Source organism: Notolepis coatsorum (genome assembly GCF_963971535.1).
Source record: "Notolepis coatsorum genome assembly, chromosome: 6".
NCBI lineage: Eukaryota > Metazoa > Chordata > Actinopteri > Aulopiformes > Paralepididae > Notolepis > Notolepis coatsorum.
Window position 1 is genome coordinate 98010282 of NC_140170.1, and position 26847 is coordinate 98037128.

Consider the following 26847-nt stretch of genomic DNA (forward strand, 5'->3'; position numbering starts at 1 on the left):
CCCCCCCCTCCCCCCCCGCCCCCCTCCGCTCCATCCCTGTCTCCCGGCTTAACTTTGTGAGGGGACAGGTGCACAAAGGGAGTTTTTGTTTAGTATAAGGTTGCCTGATTGATTGATTGATTGAAATTTTTTATTAACGGATTGTTTAATGGGTACGATACGGTACAGCTCAATACACACAATTGTTAAGGGGATGCAGACCGGGGGAAGACTTTCGTCTTGTTTACATCAGGGTCCCCCATTTTCAAATTCATCATGGGCGTGGAGTATTGGTTATATTAATATAGTGTTACTTGCTAAAATAGGATTACATGAGGATAGATAGAATATTCATGATCATTTTTTTGGTCTGATTAAAGTTAAGGTTGATTTAGACGGATTTGGTAGTAGTTAATGTTGCATTGTGTGCCCCCCCCCCCCCCCCCCTTTCCTCCCCTTAGTCCCTGTATCCCTGTATCCCTCCTTCCTTTTTCTTTTCCCTTCGCCCCCCCTCTGTCTATCCTTGTGCTTCGCCATCCCTAGGTTTGTGGCATGTTGTGGGGCATTTGGTTGTAGGTTTATTTGTACTGCGTTGTTATTGTATATGTGAAGTAGGTACCGGATGGGCGCTGGCCTGTCTAGGTGCAGGTGGTGGTAGGATGATTTGTGATATTCTTGGTGTGGTAGAAGCTTGGGGTGATTCCGTTCAGGTTCGAAACTGAAGGGAGGACGCTTTGGGCTGTGGGTTGACGGTTCTTTGTGTATTCGGAGAACTGGGAGGATATTGCGGTGGCATAGTGCGGGTGTCCATGAAATTATTAACGTGGCCAGCTGTACTATGTGTCGGTCAGGGTTTTAGTGATCTGAGTTGCTAAAAGTTTATTGTTTTCCCTGATTAGGTGGTTGGTAGCAGTAGCAACACTGATTAATTTTTATTAAGTGTTGTGGGGGGTAATGGTTGTGTGTAAGGATGAATGAAATGGATGTAGTATGAGAAGTGAAGCGAAAGCGAATAATACATTTAGTCGATACGCTAATTGGAATAATACATTTAGTCGATACGCTAATCGGGCATTTAAAAGTAAGAAATAAGGTTAGGATGAACAGATTCATCAAGCAAAGAGAGATTAGAATCAGATGAAGGACCAGGTTTACAAAGGATTATTAGACAATGGATAGGAAGGGGATTAATGATTATATTTCCCAGGAAACTAGGTGAAGAGAGCACACAGGGGATTGGAAAACTCCAGTGTTCCTGTTGAAGGAACGGACAAAAAACAAGATAAGCTGTATCGTTATTTTTTCAAGCAAATCACACTGTGTCTCTTTAAAATATTAGTATAGTGTTGCCCGACATTTCCAATGCGTAACGAAGAGTGGAAATAATAAGGGAAATGCCACTGTATTAAGTCTGGATTTCTGCTTTCTTTCTATACAGATGCTCGGCCGGACAGATGCTCTAACGACTTCCATAACCTTCTAGGGAAAAACGGCTTTAATGCGCCTTGGTATAAGTATGTGTGTTTAAAGGGACTGTGGTTTGTTGACCATGCACATAGGTCTGTTGGTGATTGGCCTCGTCTAGAGCTGACTGTCCGGACCGAGGAGCTGTCGGGAAACGAGGTATTTGGAAGTGAAATAATAGTTATTCCACTGTCAAGGGTGGAGGTAGTTGTGTTGATCTTGAGATATTGAATCTAGTAAAACAGTACAGCACAAAAAGAAATGAGACAAAGATGATTTGATTGAATGCTAACGTAAGACGCTGTGAAATACATAGATAATGAATTGGAGAAAAATGTATTGTCAAAATGCAGAACAGTAGAGAATGTATCTGCGAAAATAACTGTTTCCAATCTATTGTGTGTTTTGTAAATAATAATCCAAAATGCAAAAAGGACAGAGGGAAAATTGATTCCTTCTGTGGAAAATCGGAGCAGTACCAGAGACCTGCATACAACGAAGAAAGAGGCGGTGGTTAGCACAAGATACAACAAGAAGAAAACGGTCAAAAACGAGTTAGCAGTAAAGGCCTTAGGAGGTTTAAACAGGGATAACTGACAGGGATGAAAGCAAAGGATAATTGAGGCCTCAGTGGTCTTTTTAAGGAGTAAAAATGATTTATGTTGCTTGTTTGAATTTCCCTCAAATGTTTAGAGAGTTAATCTTTTAGTGGTGTGATGTATTAATCTTTTCTTGCAGAGTCCATTACACAAAATAGACATTTAAGCTAAGTACATGGATAAATATAGTCTTAAACGAAAAGAAGCTGAGAATGGTACGATCATCTCTTTGCATAGAGAGACGGACCTAGACTGGATGTCATAATAATAACTGATAATGTATATAAACTGTGAAAGGAGGGAAAGGTAGGTGAAATGATGATTTTGTAACTGTACAGATGGAAAGGGGTTTTGTAGTTTGATTTGGGTCAATTTTGGATTTTTTTGAAATTTTGAAAAATATTAGCAAGAATTATGGATATGATTTTTAACATGTTTAATTTAGAATATTAATGTTGTATAGGAGGTTATTAAACCCCCTAAGGGTGGATTGTCGTATATTTCTAAATGAAAACATGAATAAAGCAAACTATAAATGTACCAAAATATTGAGTTATAAGAAGGAGCCGGAAAAACACCATGTTGGTAGAAAGAGGGTAGAGCCAAGTCGACTCTCCCATCACCCCAACAGATGGCTGACCTTAAGATAATTACTGGGCCCTCCAGGCTATATTAAGATAAGGCAGGAAGGACTCTAGCTAAAAGAGGAACAAAAGCTTACTCAAGAATGACCCATTTGCCCCCACCGGTCGAACCTATTTGGTAATAACAGACAGAAGGAAGGAACTAAAACAAACTGAAAATAACAGGGAGATCAAAAGGTCATATTTACCCTAAGTAAGGACTTTCAAGTTACGACATGGCAGAATGGTTAGGGGACAGAGTAAAAGGAGTGGTAAAAAGAGCCTCTCAGATAGACGAGTCAGCAGCACTCAAGTAAGGCCAAATGTTCAAAATGCATCCAGGATATAGAGAAAACTAATAAGGTTACATGTAGGCATAAACTTTTAGAAACTATTAGAATAACTTAGTCACAATAAAGAAAAGAAACTCTTAAAGCTAGAAGGTAAAACTATACCGTATTGGTCAAATGTTCATCAGGAAAATAAGGTGTTCTATTAAAGAACGGATATATAGGGTTTGTTATCTGGGCACTGTCTGGAAAAGTAGTCTGGTTCTTATCTAGACTATGTAAACCTTTTAGTCACAAGTATGATGTTGTATTACTCAGTGAAAACTACCCTCTCATTAAGTAATGATTAAAGTGTCAGCAGATTCAAACTGTGAAAACCGTTGTCAGAAGACCCAGGAAATTGTGTAAACATGTGGTCACAGGACACCCTCAGACAAGTTCTGCTGGAATGTGACAGGAATAGGCAGGGTCTCCCCCCCCTCTCTCTCTCTCTCTGTCTCCCCCTCTCTCTCTCCCCGCTAATAAAAAGGGCGAATGGCGACTTATGAGACACAGGACTCACACCAAAAGGGGACCTGGAGAGACAGACAGACCTGGAGCGACACACACACCCGGTGACACTCAGAGGAGACGGAGAAGGATCCCTGCAGAGCCAAGCAGTGACACAGAGGGACTGAGACCCGATGACAGACGATGACAGAGATCGCATCGCAACTTGAGCGCTGAACCTCCACCGACGGAGAGAGGATCATCACCCGGAGCTTGAGAGCCGAGCCGGAGACTCAGAGCCACTGACACCCAATGACAGAAGATCGCTTCGCAGCAGGAGATCCTGCCACGGAGAGAGATGAAATCAAGCGCTCCTTGCTTGAGCGCTGAGACTGAGGAGACCAGGTTGTCTTGACAACCAGACCAGCGAACAGCACCGAGAAACGACAACAGCCAAATGAAAGAGACGATGTACTGTTTTAATTCCTAAAGCTGTTTTATTAATAAACACCGCCGCCCGTTGATTTTGACCATATCGTCAGTCTCCTCTTACTTGAAACCGAACATCTGAAAATACCTAAAACCATGCAGAGGAAAGGGTGAAATAGAACACTATACGATCAATGAATTTAGATAGAGAAACATTGCATTAAGAAGATACACTTCACACATGTTAAAAGTCAAAGTCAACTTTGTCATTTTCCAATTTGTGCAAGACATACAGAAAAATTCAATTACATGCCCCCCTTCCCACGGTGTATATAGAAAGAGACAATAAACACAAAAGTAACATAGGCAAGGCCAGATTAAGATTTCAGAGGCCTCTGGGCCAGACTCTTGTGGAGGCCCCCACACACACATACACGCACAGTGGCGTTTTTATATGTAAAACATTGGTGGGGCAGCCACTAACCAAGGCTACATACCAGGCAAACTACAGTAATAAAAATGACAGTAATCGTTGTTCACAAATTTCGCACCACATACACATAGGCTACAGGTAAGCCTGCATTGTTAGTCGTGAAAGCAAATTAATCTGTCCATGCTGAATTAAACCCTCTATTTTCCTCAGACTTTCCTTTTTTTGGATTTATCCATGGTTAGCTTACTGGGGGGTTGGAAACTCAAGATTAGCCACTTGCAGACAGCAGGGAGAGGCACGGGGTGTGACGTACTGAATATTTTAGTTGATGAAATATATATATATATATTTTTTTTTGAACAAATGTTTTTTATTTACCCTTTTTTACATAAAACCAGACACACAATACATAAACAGTAGAAGTCCACAATAAATCACAGGACTATGATTGACATAATAATAACAATAATGACAGTCCAGTACTTAAATCAGAATAAATGTAGATTAAAAGATTTACCCATAATAAAAACAATACAATATATGCTCTTGCTCGCTCCCCCCCCCCCCCCCCCCTCAGGACCCCCTCTTGGACAAACCATCCATTATTACGCTTAACACCAGGAATTACACATTCATATACTAACCTTTATCCTCTCCACCACATCTAACCAGATTACTATGCTGGCTTCATTAACACCTAAAATTCTTGCGGTAGATATCTCTAGATAAATCACATCGAGATAGGTAAGAACCCATACCTTCCGGCACATTTTATCCGGTTGAATCCAGCGTGATGCTATCAGCTTTTTAGCTGCCGTAAGACCGGACAAAATTAGTGTCTTTACCTGTATAGAGGCTGCTAACTGAGAAACATCATTCAACAACAATACAGAAGGCAGTACAGGTATGGTCAGAAATAAAAGTTCTGATAATTACGTGGTTATTTCTTCCCAGAATATCTTAACAGGAGGGCATACCCAATACATATGCATAAATGTACCAATATCACTGTTTAAACATAAGGAGCATCGAGCGTCTTGTTTAAGCCCCATTAGGTGCAAACGTCTAGGGGTTAAGTAAGTCCTATGAATAAAATTAAGATTAATCTGTTGATGATCCGGGTTGCGTGATGAGAGCCGAACGTTTGCCCAAACTTCATCCCAATCAAAATCTACCTTCAAGTTGGGTATATCCTTCCTCCAGACTAAGTCTAGAGGAAGGACCTCATAATCGAGGATGTAAGTAAGTGTCGATAAAAATCAGAGACGAAGCCTCTCGATGTCTCTTTTCCGTAAAAGAATTTGTGATATCTGTGGTGCTCAAGTGGCACCTTTAATGGAACTCCATGAGCCCTTAAAGCTGCTCTTAATTGTAGATAGAAATAAAAAGTGGATTTGGTGAGGTTAAATTTGTTAGATATAGCTTTAAAGCTGCAAAAACCCCGTTCGTTGAAGACATCACCCAATGTATGTATGCCCTTCTTTTCCCATTTGGTAAATCTGATAGGTTGTCGTGCAATAAGGAGTGAGTTGTTATTAAATAGGGGAGAATGAATATGCCATTTATGTTGGTTAGTACATTTTTTCTGTGTGTCACGCCATATCCGAATCACATGTGTAATAAGAGGGCCAAATTTTAAGTTGCATTGCTTAATTGGTAAATTGGTGTATACTATATCCTGCAGTCTATGTGGTGCCACTATGTTCTCCTCTAATGGTCTCCAGGATACAGGTGCTTGAGAATCAAACCAAGTGATCAGTGGTCTTAAAGAGAACGCTTTAAAATAGTAGCGGAAATCTGGGAATGCTAAACCCCCGTCGGCTTTATTTCTCTGTGCAGTGGATCTTTTTATTCGTGGAGGTTTATTGTTCCAAATAAATTTATATGCGGCGGATTGTAATTTTTGCCAGTAACCAACAGGGGCGGGGGGGGGGGGGGGTAACGGCAACATTGAACTGAAAAAGTTGATTCTAGGCAAAACATCCATCTTAACTATTGATGCTTGGGCCTGTACTGAGTTTTTTAGTTTTGACCACCTGCTGAAGTCGTTTGTGATCCTATCTAGGAATCCGGTATAATTATACTTCACCGTTTGGCAAATAGTGGGAAATATTTCAACTCCAAGACATCTAAAGTGTTCTACCATTGGTATATTTACTGGGAGTGAGGTAGTCTTCGCAGTCACATTAAGTGGAAGGAAGGCCGATTTTGGCCAGTTTATCTTAAATCCTGATAGATTGCCAAAATCATCTATTACCTTGAGAAGATGAGGTAGTGAGGTGGTAGGGTTTTGCATGAACATTATTACATCGTCCGCATATAAACTGATATGATGCTGTGTGCCCTTAATTGAGATCGGCTCTATGGATTGGGATTGTCTTATATACTGTGCCAGAGGTTCTAGAGATAGAGCAAACAGTCCGGGACTAAGAACCCTGTCTGGACGAGCGCAACACAGGGAAGTTTGGGGAGGTGAATTTCCCTGTTATAATCATGGCCGACGGATCTGTGTATAGTACTTTGATCATATTAATAAATCCATCTCCTAACCCCATCCTTAAGTACTGCCCATAAGTAAGACCATTCCAACCTATCAAAGGCTTTCATCGCCTTATTAGCTAATACTCAGCTTTTTGTGTTTTTTTCACAGAATGAGGTGTGCTGGAGATGTTACTGCCTCTCCCCCTCATCCCTCTCCCCTTATCCATCACCCCTCTCTCCTTATCCATCACCCCTCTCTCCTCCCCTCTCTCCTCCCCTCTTACTCCAGATGAGGAGTGCCGGCCTGTGGAGCAGGCTCCCCGGAAGGTGGACATTACTAGAAAGCTAAAGAATGCTTAAAATTTTATAGGAATGTTAGAGGTTCTAGAAGGTCCTACTATGACATCATCACCAACGTTCCAGAATGATCGGGCAGGACTAATGTTCTAGACATCACACATGTTCCAGAATGTTCGGGCGGCACTAATTTTCTAGAATGTTCCTAACAATAGGTCCGTGGGTGAATTATGTACCATTACAATCACTACCATACTGTATTAAGTTTCAAAAGTAAAAGTACAGTGTGGTATAATCTCAGTCTCAAACTGTTATGGGTTATGGAATATTGTTGTGAGTTTTGATTTAAGGTCGACCGCTACGGGGAGAAAATGAACTGTAAGGCCAGTGCACACACCTTAGATAGGTACATTCTGTTCTTAATATATTACTACTCTGTTATTCCCCCAAAGGTCACGTCCTTTGCCCCCTGCAACGGTACACATAGTATAGGTCTTGAGACAAAGTGATTTAGCATACAGTTTTAAAAGTAAATACAGTCTTCTCCTCTAACCCACGTTGGAAACTAGTAACACAATAGAAACTGGGCTTCTAGCTGGCTAAAGTTAGCATTTGAATAGATAGTGTTGTTTACCCAGCAAAAGTAGAACAATAGGCTGTGAGATGCTACTCAACTGTTGAGTAGAAACCCCCCTCAAGCTATCTTGGGGGCCCTAGCACCTGGCCTGACCTGATTAGGAGGCAGGATGCCAGCTGTGTGTAAAACCCTAGTTACAATTAAACACAGAGGAACCATTTGGTCTATAAGGGTGTAATCACCACCAAAACTAATAGGAATCCCTTAGGAAAACTAGACTAAAAAGTTATAAGATAGTGTATTGATTAAAATAAGACTAAACCAGATACGTATCCACCATTTCAAAGTATAATTAAGCTAGTAATATAGGAAAAATAGGAGATTAAGGTGGCAAAATAGGTGTAAACTACTTAGAAAATTATACTAACTTAAAAAATAAGGTTATAGAATATTTATGATACAACAGTTTGTTATAACTCCAACAAATAGGCTAAATTGGTACCTGGAAGGCTATAGAAATCAGGAAAAGACTTAAATTCAATGTTTAAATGTAGCCATAATTAATCTATAATCCTTTAGTTAGTAAAATCAAATACTGTATACTATAAACACTAAAGCTCCAGAACAGTACTTTTGTTCTTAAAAATAGAGAGGTACTGCTCTAGGTTCAAAAATACTCCATGTAGGGTGTGGTGTAACTTCTAAGATGGCCGCCGACCCTAATTCAAAATGGCCGCTATGAGCCTTAGCCAATCAGGACGTAAAGACCCGCCCCCTGACGAACTAGGTCGTTGTTCGCTCAGGGGCGGGATTTATCCTTTAAGAAGAGGTTGCATCGAGGGAGACAGAAGGAAGCTCCTGAGAACATTGTATGCACAACTCAACCGGAGGAAGGACCTGCCTGAAGACGCTGAGGACGAGAACAAGAATTCCTTTGTCTCCTGGCAACAAGAAATCAACAACCAACGAGACGCAACAACCTACGACTCCTAACTACTTTTTAGACTGGACACAAGTGAATCGTGGCATAGTACTTTTCAACTTGTGTTCAGACCACTTTATTTGATTGAAACAGAATATTCTTGTACACTTCTAGTACTTTGAATAAAACAGATCTGGGAAATAGAAACCTCTCAATTGATTCCTTTCCTCCGCCGTGCAACAACAGTTTTTGGTAATACGACTTAGAGCTATAAACACAACGCAGTAAAGAACAATTATTACGATCAGGGAAGCTCTGGTCGATCTTACGTTAACAGTATTCTATAGGCATCTACTACTTAATCTTCATCAACAGTTGCTGATATTGCAAATGTCAACAGACCAGGCTATTAATCCATAATGGAGGTACTAGAAGAAAGGGTAACCAAAATCATGTTTCTCATTCCAAGGGTCATCAATAATCACAGAACATGTTGTGACTATGACTAACGGGTCATTAGACTGACAATGTGTATCCAGCGATAACATTTTAATTAGATTTGTGAACTATGGGTCTGGGGTTGGGACAAAATAAATGTTAAGCCTCGTCACAGCATTCATTTGGCTACAAGAATATAATGGTAAATTACCATAGATGTATCACAACAACACATGATATTGTTCGCTATTCCAGTTTATATCGTACATCCATTTGTGTAACTGTAAATCCATGTATATTTATTGTATATATTAAAAATAGTGGCTATTTATGTACACTTTAGTTGTGGGTTTTCTTTTCTAATCAGAGTGATCTATCTTGAGAATGTGTTGTATATGCATTTATTTATATTTATATTAAATATAACTTATACTTAGTGTTATAAGAAAAGTTATAAGAAAAAGAAAATGTCCTATACCCAATTACATTTAGTAATTTGTGCACATCATAGTAGCAGTTTCTCATTCCTCAGAACAAATTGCAAATGCTTTTGGACATGCATCAATTGCTTTCATACAATTATCTGCTGTTTTATAACATTAACATTTGCTTATGCCATGTCAGTCAAAATTAACTATACTTATGATTGCTGAATAGTCATTCCCTATAACACTAATAGTCCTCATTTCATTGCTTGAGTCATCATTACATACAAAAATGTTGAACTAGTTGTCAAAATCTGTCAATTGTGGACCATGTTGTCAATCACGGCCTCACAATGGCTGAGGCTGGTCGTAGGGTGCAGCCAAATGTTGAGAGAACCACTGTACATTAAATTACTGTATTCAAAAATTTTGTCGGGAGAGGTGTGTATACTGGACAGTAATTCAGCACTAAACAATCTGCACTGCACTACTGCCATTGTGTCATACATGAAGCTTGCAGTGGGACAAGAACTTGTCACTTTTTACATTTTACATTTAGACTTACAGCTTTACTGCAGCACAGATTTACTGTATTGTAGTGTAAATTAGTGTTACAGTAAATATTTGCCATATTTACAGTATGGTGTACTGTACTGCAGTACAGTATTGTACACTACAGTAATATGGGTTACTGTAAAGCAGTATATCTCATGTTTACTGTACATTACTGTAATTTTACTCTGAACCACATAGGATTGCAAGACAACCTCGGAGAGGTGGAAGGGGCCCCTTTTTACTCCGCAACGAGAGCAAGCCATTTGTGCAATGGTGATTGCAAACAATGCCATAAGGTTGAGAGAGATACAAAGCACTGTTATAGAGGATGACAATATCTTTGGGAATATTGAATCAATTGACAAGAGTGCTCAAGGGAAATTAAATGCGCATGAAACAATTGTAGTACAATGTGCCATTTGACCAGAACAGCGACAGAGTGAAGGAGATCCGGCACCAGTATGCACAGGTAAAACATTTATGTATGTGTTCTATGCATACTCTAATGTTCAGTGCTGTAAACAGGTTACTTTGTGTAGTGCCATGCAATACACTTACATGACAGTTCATACTGTACAATATGTTGTCCAAAATGCATTGTTACACAGGAAAGGTTTAGTTTTTATCTCTCTCTCTCTTCTGGGATAAAGCGTGTACCAGGGAACCGCTGCACACATTCATATACGTTGATGAGGCGAGTTTCAATCTGGCAAAAGGTAGAAGGCGTGGAAGAAATCACATTGGACAGAGAGCAACCATTGATGTCCCAGACCAACAAGGAGGGAATATTACAATGTGTACAGTGTGTACAGTAATGTGTAACTGTAGATTTCAAATGGCTGTGCAAATAGTGTATAGTGCTGTCTTGAGAATTTTCAGGTAGTGTCACCAAGATCTGACTTTTTTGCATTGGAAAACACTTACAGAGTGATCTGTCATAATGAAAACATGACAAAGCCATTTGACTATCTTGTTCATAAACAATGGTGTCAGGACTTTTCATTTTGATGACACCGACACTTTCATTGACATGAATACTTGCTTTTGAAGAAGGAACTATCCATTTTGAGCAAGTGACACGCTTTTGCAGGTTATCATCTAGGTTTTGCAGTTTGTACTAATTGTTTTGAGAAATACACTAACTGTTGTGCAAATGTAAATAGTGATGTGAGAAATGCACCAAAGCGACTGAGAAAAACTGTATATGCCACATAATTATGGCATCACTCACCCAAATGTGCTTTTTTTTTCTCCTCGGAAATTTCATAATGTAGGCTATTTGGTCTAAAGACTGAGTTTCCACTGTGCTGTATGCCTTTGGAAGATACTCTCCCAATCCCTAGTATATACTCCAGTGTATAGTAATGGACAAAAAAAACTCCCATTATGTCATCCAAGTGAAGAGAATACATTCAAATTTGAACAATTTATTGAACATTGCACACTCTCAATGGCAAAAACGCCATAACAATAACATAAATTTAAAGAGGGTGGGAAAGCTGCTCATTTTCAACGACAAACAAAACAAACAAAACAACAATGCAGGAGGGCGGCTAGGTGGTGTAGTGGGCAAGGCGCTCGCCACCAATGCAGGGGACGCTGGGTTCGAGCCCAGCTCTCGGCATTGCTATCAGCTTGGCTGGTCGTTCATACTAACACAATTGGCAGTGTTAGGGGTGGGAAAGCTGGTGGGTGGGTCCTGGTCGTTGTAAACAGCGACTCCTACAGTTCGGTCGGGCGCCTGCTCAGCGAGGATAGGATCTAAGGGGGGTAGTGTGATCCTTCCACACGTTACACCCTCTCAGTGAGAGTCCGCGCTGCCAGGTGAAATGAAGCGGTTGATTGGCTACACGTGTGTCGGAGGAAACACGTGATAGCCTCCACTCTCCCAGACCGACTGTGGGGGGTAGGTGCGCAGCGACCAGGAAGGGGATTGGGAATTGGCATAACGACTAACATTGGGATGGGAGAAAAACGGAGGAAAAAGGAGAAAAAAAAAAAAACAACAACGCAGGGATGGAACCTTCATGGACAGGCTGATTTAATGCCTTATTGTATCCTTGAATCAAATCAAATCAAATCAAATGTATTTGTAAGGCCCGACAACACACGTTCAAGTTCAAGTTCAAGTTCAAGTTCCTTTTATTGCCACACGGCCAGGAAAGTACAAGTTAAGAAGAAACATAACAGTGACCACGTCCTCCATCCCCGTCAGCTCAAACATCCTGTCCGGGAAGGTTCCATCCCTACATTTAGGGCAATACGGCCTGTTCGCCGTCCATTGGGCCATGCAGACCCGGCACCCAACGAGGCTTCGGCAGCATGGTGCCACGACGGGGTTCACCATCACATCTGCAAGATAAAAAAAATGTATTAGAACAATTTTAGATCATATGATTATTATATTAGTAGGCTATGTAATAATAATGGTAATAATAACAATTCTATGACTAAAGTCAGTAGGTATTTCCATTTGAATATGAGGATAACCCCTTAAACTCAGATTTCCCCATGCATTTCCCTTGTATCCCTATGTATCTCCAGTTTTATAAACCACTTGTTCCATATTGTAGGACAATGTCACATGCATATAGTGTATCTGCTGGTTGCAGTTTCATTTAAGCCACATCACAGTAAAATATTCAAAGTCAAGATGCCATTGTTTTATCGCTGCAGCTTTACACCAAACATGCATGGCTTTAAACAAAGCTTGTCAGAGCAGTGTGCGTTTGTAATGATGAACCCACTAATGGGACTGGCCAGTTTGAAGAGGGTAATGCAATTATTACTTCAATTTAAAACGTCTGAATATGGTTTGTTAGTAGATAATCAAAGTAAGTTACTAGCCTTTGCAAATAATGCACTGGAAGGGGAGCTGCACACTGGACACCTGATCGTCTGTCAGGGCCAGTGTGCTGACCTTGTTGGCCCGGGCGTACTGTCCCAGGTCCCGCAGGGCGTCCCTTACCAGCTCCTGGACCTTTTCCAGGGCTCCGTCATCTATGCGACTGGGGGGGGTATACAAAAATACAAAAAGTGAGGCGAGACAATGTAGTCTTGGCTTCACTTGCCAAAATTCAAGCAAGTCTGGGCGGCTGGGTAGCTCAGTGGACTAAGCACTCTCCTACCACCGCAGAGACTCTGGGATCGAATTCAGCTGTCAGTCATCCCTACTAACACAATTGGCAGTGTTAGCGGGGGGGGGGGGGGGGGGGCTGCTTGTGTCATCGCTTAGTAAGGTGGTGTTCAAAAGGGCTCAGTGACTTGAAATTACACACGAGGAGACTATTTTTGTGTATTTAAATGTCACTCTTCAGAGCCTATTGTGGTGAAAGAACTGAGTCTTGCATTAAAAAATAGGTGGAGGCTTAGATAAACACCATGCTTTGTTACCTTGTGCTCTTCCGCTTCTTGTTCTGTAACAGCTCCTTGTGGGAGCTGTCATAGAGGGCAACCATCTTTCTAGCGTTTTGCCTCCAAAAAGCTAGGCCTAAAGAGAAGATATTACCATATTTACCATCAGTCATGCTCTTGCTAATAATGCTATGTCTGTGTCTAGGCAAACACTAGGAACGGGTATATACAAGCTCATGAAAGACATGACAGATGCACCCATAAGCTACCTTGAAGCAGAAGACACACCTGTGGTAGAAGCTTGCGGCAGGACATATGCTGTGGGATGTGGCCTCAGCCACCAGGTGAGAAACGTATATAATTATGGAATAAGATAAGAGTGTGCATAACTAGTCCCCAGCTCCAGTACTTCCTGGAGGAAGCTTGCACATTGGTTTCCTGTCAAATATTAGATGAAGTTATTAATCTCAGGTGTGCAGCACAGCTGATTAATCACATCATCCAATAGTGTGTCACAGGAAACCAATGTGTGAGCTTCCTCCATGAAGTACTGAAGCTCAGGCATTTGTTTCCTGTGCAGCACACTGCACACCTGAGATTAATCACTTTATCCAGTTGGTTGTTTTTTTCTTCTGTTTATTCTATACTTTTCTTTGTTCTTAGCTATGTGAAGCTTGTGGTTGACAAGTGTCATGTCTAAATGTGATTGATTGATTGATCCAACAATTGATCCACTGTTTGACATAAAATTTATGTGAGGGAATTTATGTTCCCTCTCTTGCTTCCCTGTGTGTGTTTTTTTTTACAGCCTCTATATTCCAGATTTGGACATACTCGTGATCCTGGCGTGTGCCATCCTCAAGAGAAATTGATAGTGACTGTTCGAGTGTTAACATTTCGATACGATTGAATGATTGTACAATAGCCTACGTTCATAATCTGCATGCAAACTGAACAATTCCTTTTGTTGGTCTCCTTTTCCTAGGTCATCAGAGAGGTCAACCATCCTGTGGACGTCCATTTGTAAGTGCTTTGGGTGTCTTGAAAAGCACTATATAAATGCAAGTAATTATTATTAGACCATTTATTATGTTCTGATTTACCTCTGACCAATGAACGATCTTCATCCTTTCATAATGTTAAATCTATGCTATTGTGTGTTACCCTTTGTTAGACCTGTGCCACTGCTGCTGATGTACAGTAGTGAATACTGCAGCACTCCCAAGCAGCCTTTTTACTGTATATTTATATTAGAATGTACATACATTACATAGGAAAGGTGAATCCTGGACCGTATTTTATTATTATTATTTTATTCTTAAGCTTACTTTATTCTTTATTCTTAGGCATTTTTTTTATATTCGTGATTTGTTTTGTCTACCTAAATGTTTACTGTGAGCGATTTGTAGTGCCAAATTTCCCTCGGGATGATTAAAGTATTTATATTCTCTTCTATTCTGGTGTGGTGTGGGAAAAGATACAGGTGATCAACACAATCAACTGCAATACATGAGTATTTAAAACTGAAACATATCTTCGCTTATTAACAGGTGCTTCAACCCGGAGAAAGGTTCAAGGGGAAAGAAACTAAGCTCTATTAACTCACGTGACCACCCTTCTCCGGAAGCTGATAGATTTTCTTTTATCCACTTTTTCTCATTTTTCTATTTTTCTCCCATCCCAATTTCGCCTCGCCAATTCTCCCTTCAATTCTCCCCTCCCCTGTCTTGAACGTTGCTAGACTATGCCTCCCACTGGTCGGCTGCAGTGAGGACCAAGCCTTGCATCACGTGTCCCCTCCGGTACACGCGGAGGCAGCTGTCGCATCTTTTCACCTGTACAGTGCGATCTCTCAGTGGCGAGGAGTAACGCGTGGGAGGCTCACGCTGCCCCCGTTGCTTCCTGATTCTGCTGTACAGGTGCACCAACGACCTGTAGGCAACGTCCGATCCCCACCCACCAGCTTTCCCACCCCTAACACTGCCAATTGTGTTAGTATGAACAACCAGCCAAGCTGGTAGCAACGCAGAGAGTTTGGCTCGAACCCAGCATCTCCTGCGTTAGTGGCGAGCGCCTTGCCCACTGCGCCACTTAGCCGCCCTGGAAGCTGATAGACAACTGTCATGATCCTGTCGTCCCTGCTCCTCTTTTTTTTTCTTTTGAGTGCGTGCATGAAAACTGTTAATTTATTAGTTCCTTTTTTCACCACGCTGTTGTAGAACACACAAGCATGTAGTTTCATGTACTTCAGAATATGGTTATTTTGACTTGTCAATAAATATGCCAGTGGGCTTCCATTGATTTTACCTCATTTGTGCGTTTGGGGTGTTTTTAATGTACAATAGCCTACGTGCATTTTTGTAGTCCAGCTCCAGTACTTCCTGGCAGAAGCTCACACTTTGGTTTCCTGTCTAACACTATTGGATGACGTGATTAATCATGTCATCCAAAAGTATTTGACAGGAAATCATTGTATGAGCTTCTGCCAGGAAGTACTGGAGCTGGGGAGTACAGTTATGCACGTCTATCATTGTAAATTCACAGGAAATTACTGGCAACTATTTTGCATTACTTTGCATTTTCATTTGCATTTTTTTTTACTTTTACTTTTTACTTTTACTTTCCTTGTAAAGTTCAAAGTCAATTATGTTCTGCAGCCATATCTGGTTAATTTATGTAAATTCATGTTATTGTTATGGCGTTTTTTCTATTGAAAGTATGTGCAATGTTGAATAAATTTTTCAAATTTGAATGTATTCTCTTCACTTGGATGACATAATGGGAGTGTTTTTTGTCCATTACTAAACACTGGAGTATACTAGGGAGAATAAAGACATGAGACATCTCCCTAGAATTGGGAGAGTATCTTCCAAAGGCATACAGCACAGTGGAAACTCAGTCTTTAGACCAAATAGCCTATATTATGAAATTTCTGAGGAAAAAGAAAGCACTGGGTGAGTGATGCCATAATTATGTGGCATATAATAATAATTGACAGTGCGACACCTGCTGGTCAGTTTCTGTAAGTATAGTTTTAGATTAGATAATTATGTTTTTCCACACTTTACTGTAGTGTACGTGTATTTACACAGTTAACAAAGTCCATGTAATATATAACAGAAGTAACGATGGACATGTACAAATTGCGCATAGAAATTAGGCATACAGGCGCGGCTCTGTATTGCACTGATGAAATACCAGAGGCTATACTAATGCGCCAAAATACCTAGATTATATGTAGTTACGATTCTTTTTCTGTTGATCAAATAAAAAGCCTGCCTACTGCAAATCAATATGATTTGTCGACTATGTCACGGCGTATTGATCCATTCAAGAATCGAGGTTGTCATAAATGTATAGATGTAGCAGGCTACTGTCTATCTGATTGATTGATTGATTGAAAACTTTATTAACAGATTGCAGAATGGGTACAATACAGTACAGCTCAATACACACAATTGTTAAGGGGATGCAGACCAGAGAAAGACTTTCGTCTTGTTTCCACCAGGGTCCCCCATTTTCAATTCATCAGGACATATATGACATACATGACATACAGATAGTCAGTACTGCTACATCTATACATTTATGACATACCAGATTTGCAAATACAGTACTGTTTGTGATACAGAAGGAGTCAAGAAAAGGGAGTATATACATTTGACGTAGAAACTGTACATTGGAGGAGGTTGGGTGGGGGGGGGTTGGGTACACTGGGATATTGACAACCATACTGGGTAATTTACATTGGAGGTGGTTGGGGGGGGGGGGGGGGGGGGGGGCACACTGTATAAGCAAGCAAAACTGTACATTGAGGGGGGGGGAGACTCTGTACAAACAAACAAAATTGTACATTGGACTATTGACAAAACCATACTAGGTAAATGACTGTACATTGGAGGGGGTTGGGTTAGGATATTTACAGGGGCCAGTGTTGAATTGCAGTCTCCCGTAGGTGTCTCTTGAGAGAGGTTTTGAAAGTGGGTAGTGATCCACATTCCTTTACCGCTTTGGGTAGGGCGTTCCACATTGATGTGGCATAATTGCGAAACGTGTTTAGTCCCTTATTTGAGCCGAATCTGGGTTTAACATGATTTGTGGAGCTCCCTCTGGTGTTGTGATCGTGGTATTCACTGACCTTTGGGAAGTATTTTGCCATGTACATGGGTACCTTGGTCGTGTAGTGTATCTTGTAGACCAGGCCCATTGCAAGTTGCTGTACTCTGTCATCTACTCTAAGCCATCCTAGGTTGTCAAAGTGGGCAGGGGTGAGGTGGGTTCTAGGAGTAAGGTCAAGCAGTAGTCTGACCAGTTTGTTTTGAGATGTTTGTAATTTTGTTTTTAGCGCCTTTGAGGTGCTTTGGTACCATGAGGTGCAAGCATAGTCGTAGTACCCCTGAATGAGTGCTCCTGCCAGAGTCTTCAGGGTATTCTTGTTTACCAGAGAGGAGATCCGGTACAAGAATCGAGTTCGTTGGTTGACTTTTTTTATTACATTGGATGCCATTTTGTCACAGGAGAGATTAGCCTCTAGGATGGAACCCAGGTAGGTAATTTCATCTTTCCTTGTGACAATATTGTCACCCACTGTAACTGAGAAGCCGTCGGCCTTGCTGAGTTTGTTATTTGAACCGAAGAGAATGGACTCTGTTTTGCCCATGTGTAATGATAGTTTGTTATCAGCGAGCCATATGCAGATTCTGCCTAGTTCCGAGCTGAGGGTTTTTTCAACCTGTAACTTGTTCTTGTCAGAGACCAGCAGGGCTGAGTCGTCCGCAAACAGGAACAAGTTGCAGTCACAAGCTGACGACATGTCATTTGCATAAATTAGGAACAGTAGCGGTCCTAGTATGCTTCCTTGTGGAACACCACAGCTCACTGTGAGGGGGGGGGATAGGGTACCGTTTACCTCCACCATCTGTTCCCTCCCCTCAAGGTAGGATTGCATCCAGCTCACTGATAGACTATCAAAACCAATTGCTTTTAGCTTGTCAATCAGAATGGAGTGATTGACCGTGTCAAAGGCCTTTTGTAGGTCCAGCATGACCATGCCGCAGTATTTGCCTGCGTCCACCTCTTGTTTGATGTGGTCATTCAAATAGAGAAGGCATGTGTCAGTGGAGTGGGATGTTCTGAAGCCAGATTGGAATTCGTAGATTAGATTTTTTTCCGCTAGGTACTTTTCGACCTGTTCGTAGACTATTTTTTCCATGACTTTCGAGATGGAGGTGAGAATAGAAACAGGGCGGTAGTTGCCTGGGTCTAATTTGCTGCCCTTTTTGTGCAGAGGGGTCACCCTCGCAATTTTGAAGTCCTTGGGGACGTGTCCCTGTTTTATGGAGAGGTTTATTATGTGTGTGATGATTGGGGTGATGGCGGCTGCTGAGTCTCTGAGGAATTTGGAGGGGATGTTGTCATGGCCAGTGGCCTTGTTAGGTTGGAGGGCGCTCAGTTTATTGAGTACCTCATCTGTTGTTACCATTTCCAGCTTGAAGTCGTCCTTGCGGACCCCTAGGTTTTTGTAGTAAGCTACTATGTGTTCTACCCCATAAAGCCCTGAGTGGGAGGGTAGTTTGTTTACCAGTGTTGTGGCTATGTTTGTGAAGAAAATGTTTAAGTAATTGGCTACATCCAGCTTGTCTGTGATGAGCGTGTTGTCCGTTTTTATGTTTATGTTTGAGAATCTGGTTTTAAGTTTTTTACTGCATCCTAGTTGATTATTGAGTAATTTCCAAAGTTCACGTGGTTTGTTTTTGTTTTCCTCAGTTTTGTCATTGATGAAATTCTTTTTTGCAGTTTTGATCTGTATGTCATGTATGTCATGTCCTGATGAATTGAAAATGGGGGACCCTGATGTAAACAAGACGAAAGTCTTTCTCTGGTCTGCATCCCCTTAACAATTGTGTGTATTGAGCTGTACTGTATTCTGCAATCTGTTAATAAAGTTTTCAATCAATCAATCAATCAATCACACGGACCACGCAGGCTATATTTCACATAAAATATAATGTCTAAATGAAATGCACAAAACAAAAAATGTATGTATCATAACGTTACCCTGGTATAGATCTGTATGCATGTATTTATTCATAACGTTATACATATTCGTTAACGTTAGATCGTGCATGGTTTTTATATTGAAAAATGTACTTGTCACGTGGTTCCGTTCTCCATTCTTCACAACAAAAACGAAAAACGTACACGGCCCATTATTGACTCCTTTTTTTTATTTGATTCTGACACCAAAATACGAAAAACAGCTCCGTATTTCTGTTTTTCCCCGTTTTTTCGATTTTGGTTTCAAACGGAAATAGGAAACACCTCGTATTTCCGTATTTTTTCCGTTTTTTCGTATTTCCGTTTGAAACGAAAAACGAACTATCAAAACGTACACGGACCGACAATCTATTTATGGTGGGCCTATTTGATATTAAGGTACAGATGAATCTATGTATGGATTATGTTGTTGTCCAGCAGGGAGCACTATAATCTGAACTAGGCAGTTATGCTCCTGTTACTGTGGAGTGTTGGAGTGTTGTCCCTTCAGTTGAGAAGTAATAAAGCAGGTCCTGACTCACTTGGTCATAAATGGTAAGTGGTGCATTTATATAGTGCTTTTATCCAAAGCGCTTTACAGTTTTGTTCCTCAAATTTACCCATTCACACACCGATGGTGGAGGCAACCATGCAAGGTGCCAACCTGCTCATAGGAAGCAATTAGGGGTTAAGTGTCTTGTTCAAGGACACTTCGACACGCCCGGGAGGAGCGCGAATCGAACCGGGAACCTTCCGACTACCAAACGACCGCTCTACCTCCTGAGCCACTGGCACCCTGTCATTAACACAATGGACGCCAGACCCGACATAAGTCGGGTTAACTCGCCATCGCGTGAGCGCCAAACCCGATAAAAGTCGTTATTGGTCGTTATTTCTTTTATTTGCTATTTCCATTCATAATTCATCCATCCAGCCTGATGTTATCATTGGGAATGGGTCTGAGATCGCAAACGTCCAATACCACCACCTAACGCCTTGCGGCCGCTATTGCACTCCATTTCAAACGCTGTGGCTTGGTGTCTGGGCCGAGCTGCGGCGTGCGGGCGGGGTCTAACAACTCAGGCAGGGCAACCGGTTATAACGGATGCATCGACGAGGGTCACCCCCCCCCCCCGTTCATATCCCCCCCCCCCCATTCATGTTCAATGCTGGATTACGTTGGAAACACAATCGCGATCAGTACTTGGAATGGCGATCAGATAATTGGAATGTTCTTTTTGCAGTACATCATAGACAAGGTAAGGGCTATACGTTATCAATCTTGCGTTGATCCGATAATTCCTTCCCCGCGATCGGAGCGTGTGTCTGTAATGTACTGTGTAACGTATTCCGTTGGTGGCGATCAAAGCATAGAAACCCCCCCACCCTTTCATGCATGCATGATGAAACATAATACCGATAATCTAGCGTTGATTTCAGATTGATTATTGATCCAGGCGAGGAATGGCACGAAAAAAGCCATGTCCCCTTTAATGCACCAAACGACCAAGACAAATTCCTTGTATGTACAAGCTTACCGATTTCTAAAAGCACCTTTGAGTTGTCTAGAAAAGCGGCCATATAAATGCAATGATTCATTCATTCATTCAAAACGCATTGCTGTGTTATCATACATTGGGAGTGTTGCATTTATTTAAAAAAAAATTTGGACTTTATGGTGTTTTTGTTTTGTTCGACTACACAGGCACAATTAAATTAAATCAGTGAAGAGGAAAAAACCCTGAAGTTCTGCCTTTGTCTCTCAATTGCATAATTGCAATAATAAAGCCTAATGATGGCATGTGATAAAGAGATAATGAATTAATAATAACATTATTAACAAAACAAAATAAAGAAACGTTCACCAGCGACACAGCATCTAACCTCTCAAAGGCCCTGGTTGTGACATGTGGTTTATTATGAAATGTAAGAAGTTGTTGAGCCTTCCCTCCTGCTCTGGTGGTAATAGAATCCTCAGTCTACATGAAGGCGTTTGACAGACTTGAGTGGTCATACCTGTGGAAGGTACTTGAGGTCATGGGTCTTGGAAAGAGTTTTATTCATATGATTAAAGTCCTGTATGCCTCGCCGTCTGCGATGATACTGACAGGCAAAAACTGTTCCACACTCTTTCCAGTCTCCAGATCTTCTAGACAGGGTTGCCCTCTGAGCCCGGGACTGTTCGCGCTTTCCCTCGAACCTTTGGCCCAATTTATTAGGCAATCGGAGGACATCGTCCCCATAATGGTCAACAATACTCCACACAAAATTGCTCTCTATGCGGATGACCTGCTGATTTTCATGGACGACCCCTCCCGGTCGGCCACAAAATTATTGAGGATAATCGACGACTTTGGTAAATTGTCAGGTTTTAAGATTAACTGGAACAAATCAGCCTGCCTACCTCTTAATGAACTGGCCAAGGCGGTACGACTACCAGCTGATATCCCCATAGTAGAACATTTTAAATACCTGGGCATAGAGATATTCCCCACGCTGAACCAAACTACTAAGTACAACTTCACGGGTACTTATGATAAAATACGCCAGGATCTAGACAGGTGGTCGTCCCTTCCTAACTCCTTACAAGCCCGGGCTTCCATAATCAAAATGAACATCCTGCCTAGGATAAATTTTATTAGCTCAATGCTCCCCCTGCCCCCTCCAATAGACCACTGGCGCAAGGTACAATCGATGGTATCTAAGTTTGTCTGGAATAACAAACGCCCGAGAATCAAAAGGGCTACTACTCAACGTAGGAAACAAGATGGGGGCCTCGCAATCCCTGATTTTAAACTTTATTTCTGGTCCTTTTCACTGAGACCTCTGATGTGCTGGCTAGACCCTGTAGAGGCTGTATCGTGGCGCTCCTTAGAAGCGGCGGCGGTGTCTCCGCTAAGATTGCAGGATGTAGTGTACTCCACTGTCTCTATTGCGAAATGCCGGCTGAGGTATGGACCGATCATAACTCACGTGATCCAAACGTGGCGTAATGTACAGAGGTCGTGTGGGGTTAAATGCCCTTGGCACCTGGACTCTCCAATTTTTAATAACCAGCAATTACTTGTTGGACACAAGCCGGTTAATATTCCTCAATGGCAAAGGAGGGGAGTGCATACTCTGGAGGATATTTATGATAAGAACGGCCTCCGTGCGTTTCAGGACTTAAGAGAATTTTATGATCTTCCCGGCGAGTCCTTCTTTCTTTACCTTCAACTAAGGTCAGCACTGAGGGCGCATGGCGTACCGTGGGCTCAAGCCTTGCACCCACACCCCTTCCTCAGGCTCATAGTGGACAGGACGACATCCAGAGGGTTTGTCTCCGACTTTTATACGCTCTTAATTCAATCCACGTATAAAAATTTATCATTGGATACAATCTGGCGTGTGGATATCCCGGAGTTGGACCCCGAGTTTGACTGGGATGATGTTTGGGCAAATGTGGCATTATCTTCCCGCAACCCCAATCACCAGCAAATTAATTTTAATTATATTCATAGGACCTATCTTACACCTAGGAAGCTATTTGCTATGGGACTGATAACCGACTCTCGGTGCACTTTGTGCTCTCAAAAGGCCACTGGCACTTATATGCATATGTATTGGGATTGCCCACCAGTGGCCCGCTTCTGGAGGTCAATAACGGACAAACTTTCAGATCTGTGTGGCTTAACTATCCCATTCTCAGCTGTTACGCTACTCCTGAACGATATAACGACACTACCCGCGTCCGTACAACTGAAAAGGGTTGTCCTAGCGGGCGTCACAGCAGCGAAGAAGCTAATAGCAATGAGATGGAAGGAGCCTGAGAAGCTTACAATGATTAACTGGTCCCTAACTCTATTGGATGTGATTTATCTTGAGATATCCACAGCCCGGGTGATTGGGGTGGGGCAGGCTGGAATTGACCTGTGGTTCGCAGCAGCTGAGAAGGTAAAGACCGCAGTGTGCGGCTGAGCGGGGTTGGGGTGCGTGATCGGGTGAGTCCGGCGGTCTCTTGGGAGGGGGAGGAGGAAGTGTTTTTGTCTGTCTTGTCCCTTGTCTTGTCATCTTGAGTTTAGCTGGGGATATTATGGGGGGGCAGCTATTTAACTAGTTCTTCACTGTTTGGCCACTTTTACACGGTCTCTGTGAGTCTATGGAACACCTACAGGTTTTTGTTTTTTCATGAAGGTTCATTGCTCTGGTTTCAGGTCGTGTTCCCCCAAAAAATGGTCCTTGTGGTGGGTTGGAGATGTACGTTTTATTAATATGGGGTCACACGGCCGGGAATCGGGACTGAACACTGGGAAAGACCATTTATTAGATAGTACCCCTTGGAATTAATTTAGTAGGTTGAACTCTGGTTTCTTTTCTTTTGTCTGTATAATTGTTAGTCATTATTATTATTGTTTTTGTTATTTTCTTGTGAAGTTCTATGTATTGTGATTGTGGTTAATGTGTTGTCTTGTTTCGTGAGAATGTCAATAAAAAAATTTGATCAAAAAAAAAAAAGAATCCTCAGTCTAATTCAGGGTCGTGCTTAATCGGTCAATAGCCAGTAATGTTGGCAAGCATGCGACTCAAAACAGTCGTATATAAGACCTTGTTAGTCCATAGCGATATCCGTACGACACGTGCGCGCTGGCACGCCTCCTTAAATGGTAAATGGTGCATTTATATAGTAGCTTTTAACCAAAGCGCTTTACAATCTTTTGTTCCTCACATTCTCTCTCACATTCACACACCGATGGCAGAGGCAACCATGCAAGGTGCCAACCTGCTCATCGGGAGCAATTAGAGGTTAAGTGTCTTGCTCAAGGACACTTCGACACGCTGCCCTAATTTATTTTTACCTCACCTCACTTTTGTACTTTAGTTTTGTATATTGTATATTTTGTATAGTGTTTGGACTTTATTCTTTAAAAAAAGAAAATGGTGTCTACTTTTTCTCCCCCTTTTTCTGTATTTTTCTCCCATCCCAATTTTAGTCGTTATGCCAATTCCCTTCCCTCCCTTCCCTCCCTTCCTGGTCGTTGTGCGCATTTGCCCCCTACTTGCCGGTCTAGGGAGGGTTGAAGACTATCACATGTCTCCTCCGATACATGCAGAGTCAGCCAGCCGCTTCTTTTCACCTGACAGCGTGGGAGGATCACACTACCTCACCCAGATCCCTTCCTCGCTGAGCAGGCGCCCCGACCGACCTGTAGGAGTCGCTGTTTACAACGACCAGGACCCACCCCACCGGCTTATGGACGACCGCGGCAGCCGGATTCGATCCCACTGTCTCTGCGGCGGTAGGTAGGCAGACGCTTAGTCCGCTGCGCTACCCGGCTGCCCTTCTTTTAACTTTTTTGTACTGTATGAAGCACACTCTCAGGAGGCTCATACAGAAACCAAGACATTTCACTGTAATGTACATCTACCTTATATGTGATAAATAAAACAAAACTTGAACTTGCCCGGGGAGGAGCGGGAATCGAACCGGGAACCTTCCGATCGCCAGACGACCGCCTTTTTTTTTTTACTTTTTATTATCAAAAATAGTCATATTTTACATGTTATGCATTTCAATTATATACATACAATATTATTTCAGAACCAGATCCTTCCCTTCCCCATCCAAAAAAAACACTATCCAAAACAAAACTCTACTTGACCTTGACCTCCACCTTCTTTTGATCAAAAAAAGCTATCCTTCTTCTGTACACAATAGCATATCTAGCATGGCTCAATACATAATTCATCAAGTTTTTCTCCTCCTTTTTCCCATAAAAAAACCCAAACAAAAACCTCTTTTTCCAATCCACCCCATTCTCCCTCCCCTCTCCCCAGTTCACCCCCAGGCCCTCTTTCAGCCTTGTATGAAACATCTGCAGGCCATCGCATTCCATAAGCATATGCATAAAAGATTCATCTTTGTCGTTGCACACATCACATACTCTACTTATGCTATTATCAATATGACTTAACACAGTTTTTGTGTACATCCTATTGTGTTTCAACATAAAATCATTATGTTCACACTCTATACTATTAAACTTTATATCTACATTGCCCCAAATAGTCCCTCCCACCAGCCCCGGAATCTATATATTTCTTTACTTTTTACACTACCTATATCTTTCTGCTTCTCTCCCCTCCCTACCTTCAACTCTGGCAGTCCACATCTTTTATTTGTCCCACACTCATTATCTATTCTCTCTCTCCACTCTCTTGGCAACGCACTTTTAATTTTTTCAAAACCAGAAGAAACTGATGCATAGCTGTATTCCTCCTCCAATTCTATTACTGTGTCATATAAAGCCCATACCGAGAGGAAGCCCGGTACAAACTCATACACACAATTCTTCACTTGTCTTATTCCTGCTCTCCAAAAAACTTTATTATACAAAACACTCTCATCAATACTTACTTTAGGGTTTAGAAATACAGGTTGGTTAAAAACCATTTCTAACTCTGTACATAAGTACTCTACATTGGGCAAGAACTCGGCCCACGCCTGCAGTACCTCCCTAACCAGGTATCCCCTCTGTCATGGGCAGTTTAAACCCCATGAACAGACCATTGTCCCCACACTTGCCTTTTATAATTTTATAATTCTTTCACCAAAACCAAAAGTATTCATTGTTTTCAATAAGAACTCATGTTCCACACGATCAAAAGCTTTGTTTAGGTCTACACTTAACAAAGCACATTCTTCATGCCTACCTGTTACATATTTTATCACATTTTTTTTATCGTTCTGATAGTTTCAGATATGTCTCTTCCAGGTATACTGTAGGCTTGTGTCTGCGCTATTATGCTCCCAATCACCCTTTTTATTCTATTAGCCAAGATCTTTGTCAACACCTTATAATCTCCGTTCAACAAACTTATTGGCCTGAAATTCTCTAACCTAGTTTTGCTGCCTTTGTTTTTAAATAACAAAGTCAAAACTCCAGTAGTCATTCCTTCCGCACACACACTGTTCCTTTCCATTTCTTTATATACATTCAATAATATTGGTGCCAGCAGATCAACACAAGTTTTATAAAACTCTCCAGACAACCCATCTAGCCACAGACTTGTTTTGATCTGCAGGCCATGAATTGCCTCTCTCACCTCCTTCTCAGTTATTTCTCCATCACACATATTCTTATCACTTTCCTCCAGCCTCATTTTCATGGTATTTAACACAATATTTACACACTCATTATCAATCCCTTCACTCTTGTATAGTTTCCTATAAAAAGACTCTACAGTATCCAAAACACCAACAAGATCATTCATTTTTTCACCTTCTTCATTTTCAATTTCTCTTATATATGTTTTCCTTTGCTTATTTTTTTCCAACCTTAAAAAGAAAGAGGTACACCTCTCTCCCTCAAAAGCATATTTAGCTTTGCTCCTTATAATTGCTCTCATAAATTGTTTCCTCTCACTTGATTCCCACCTAGCCTCAAGCTCAAGGTACTTCTCTATATTGTGATCTGGA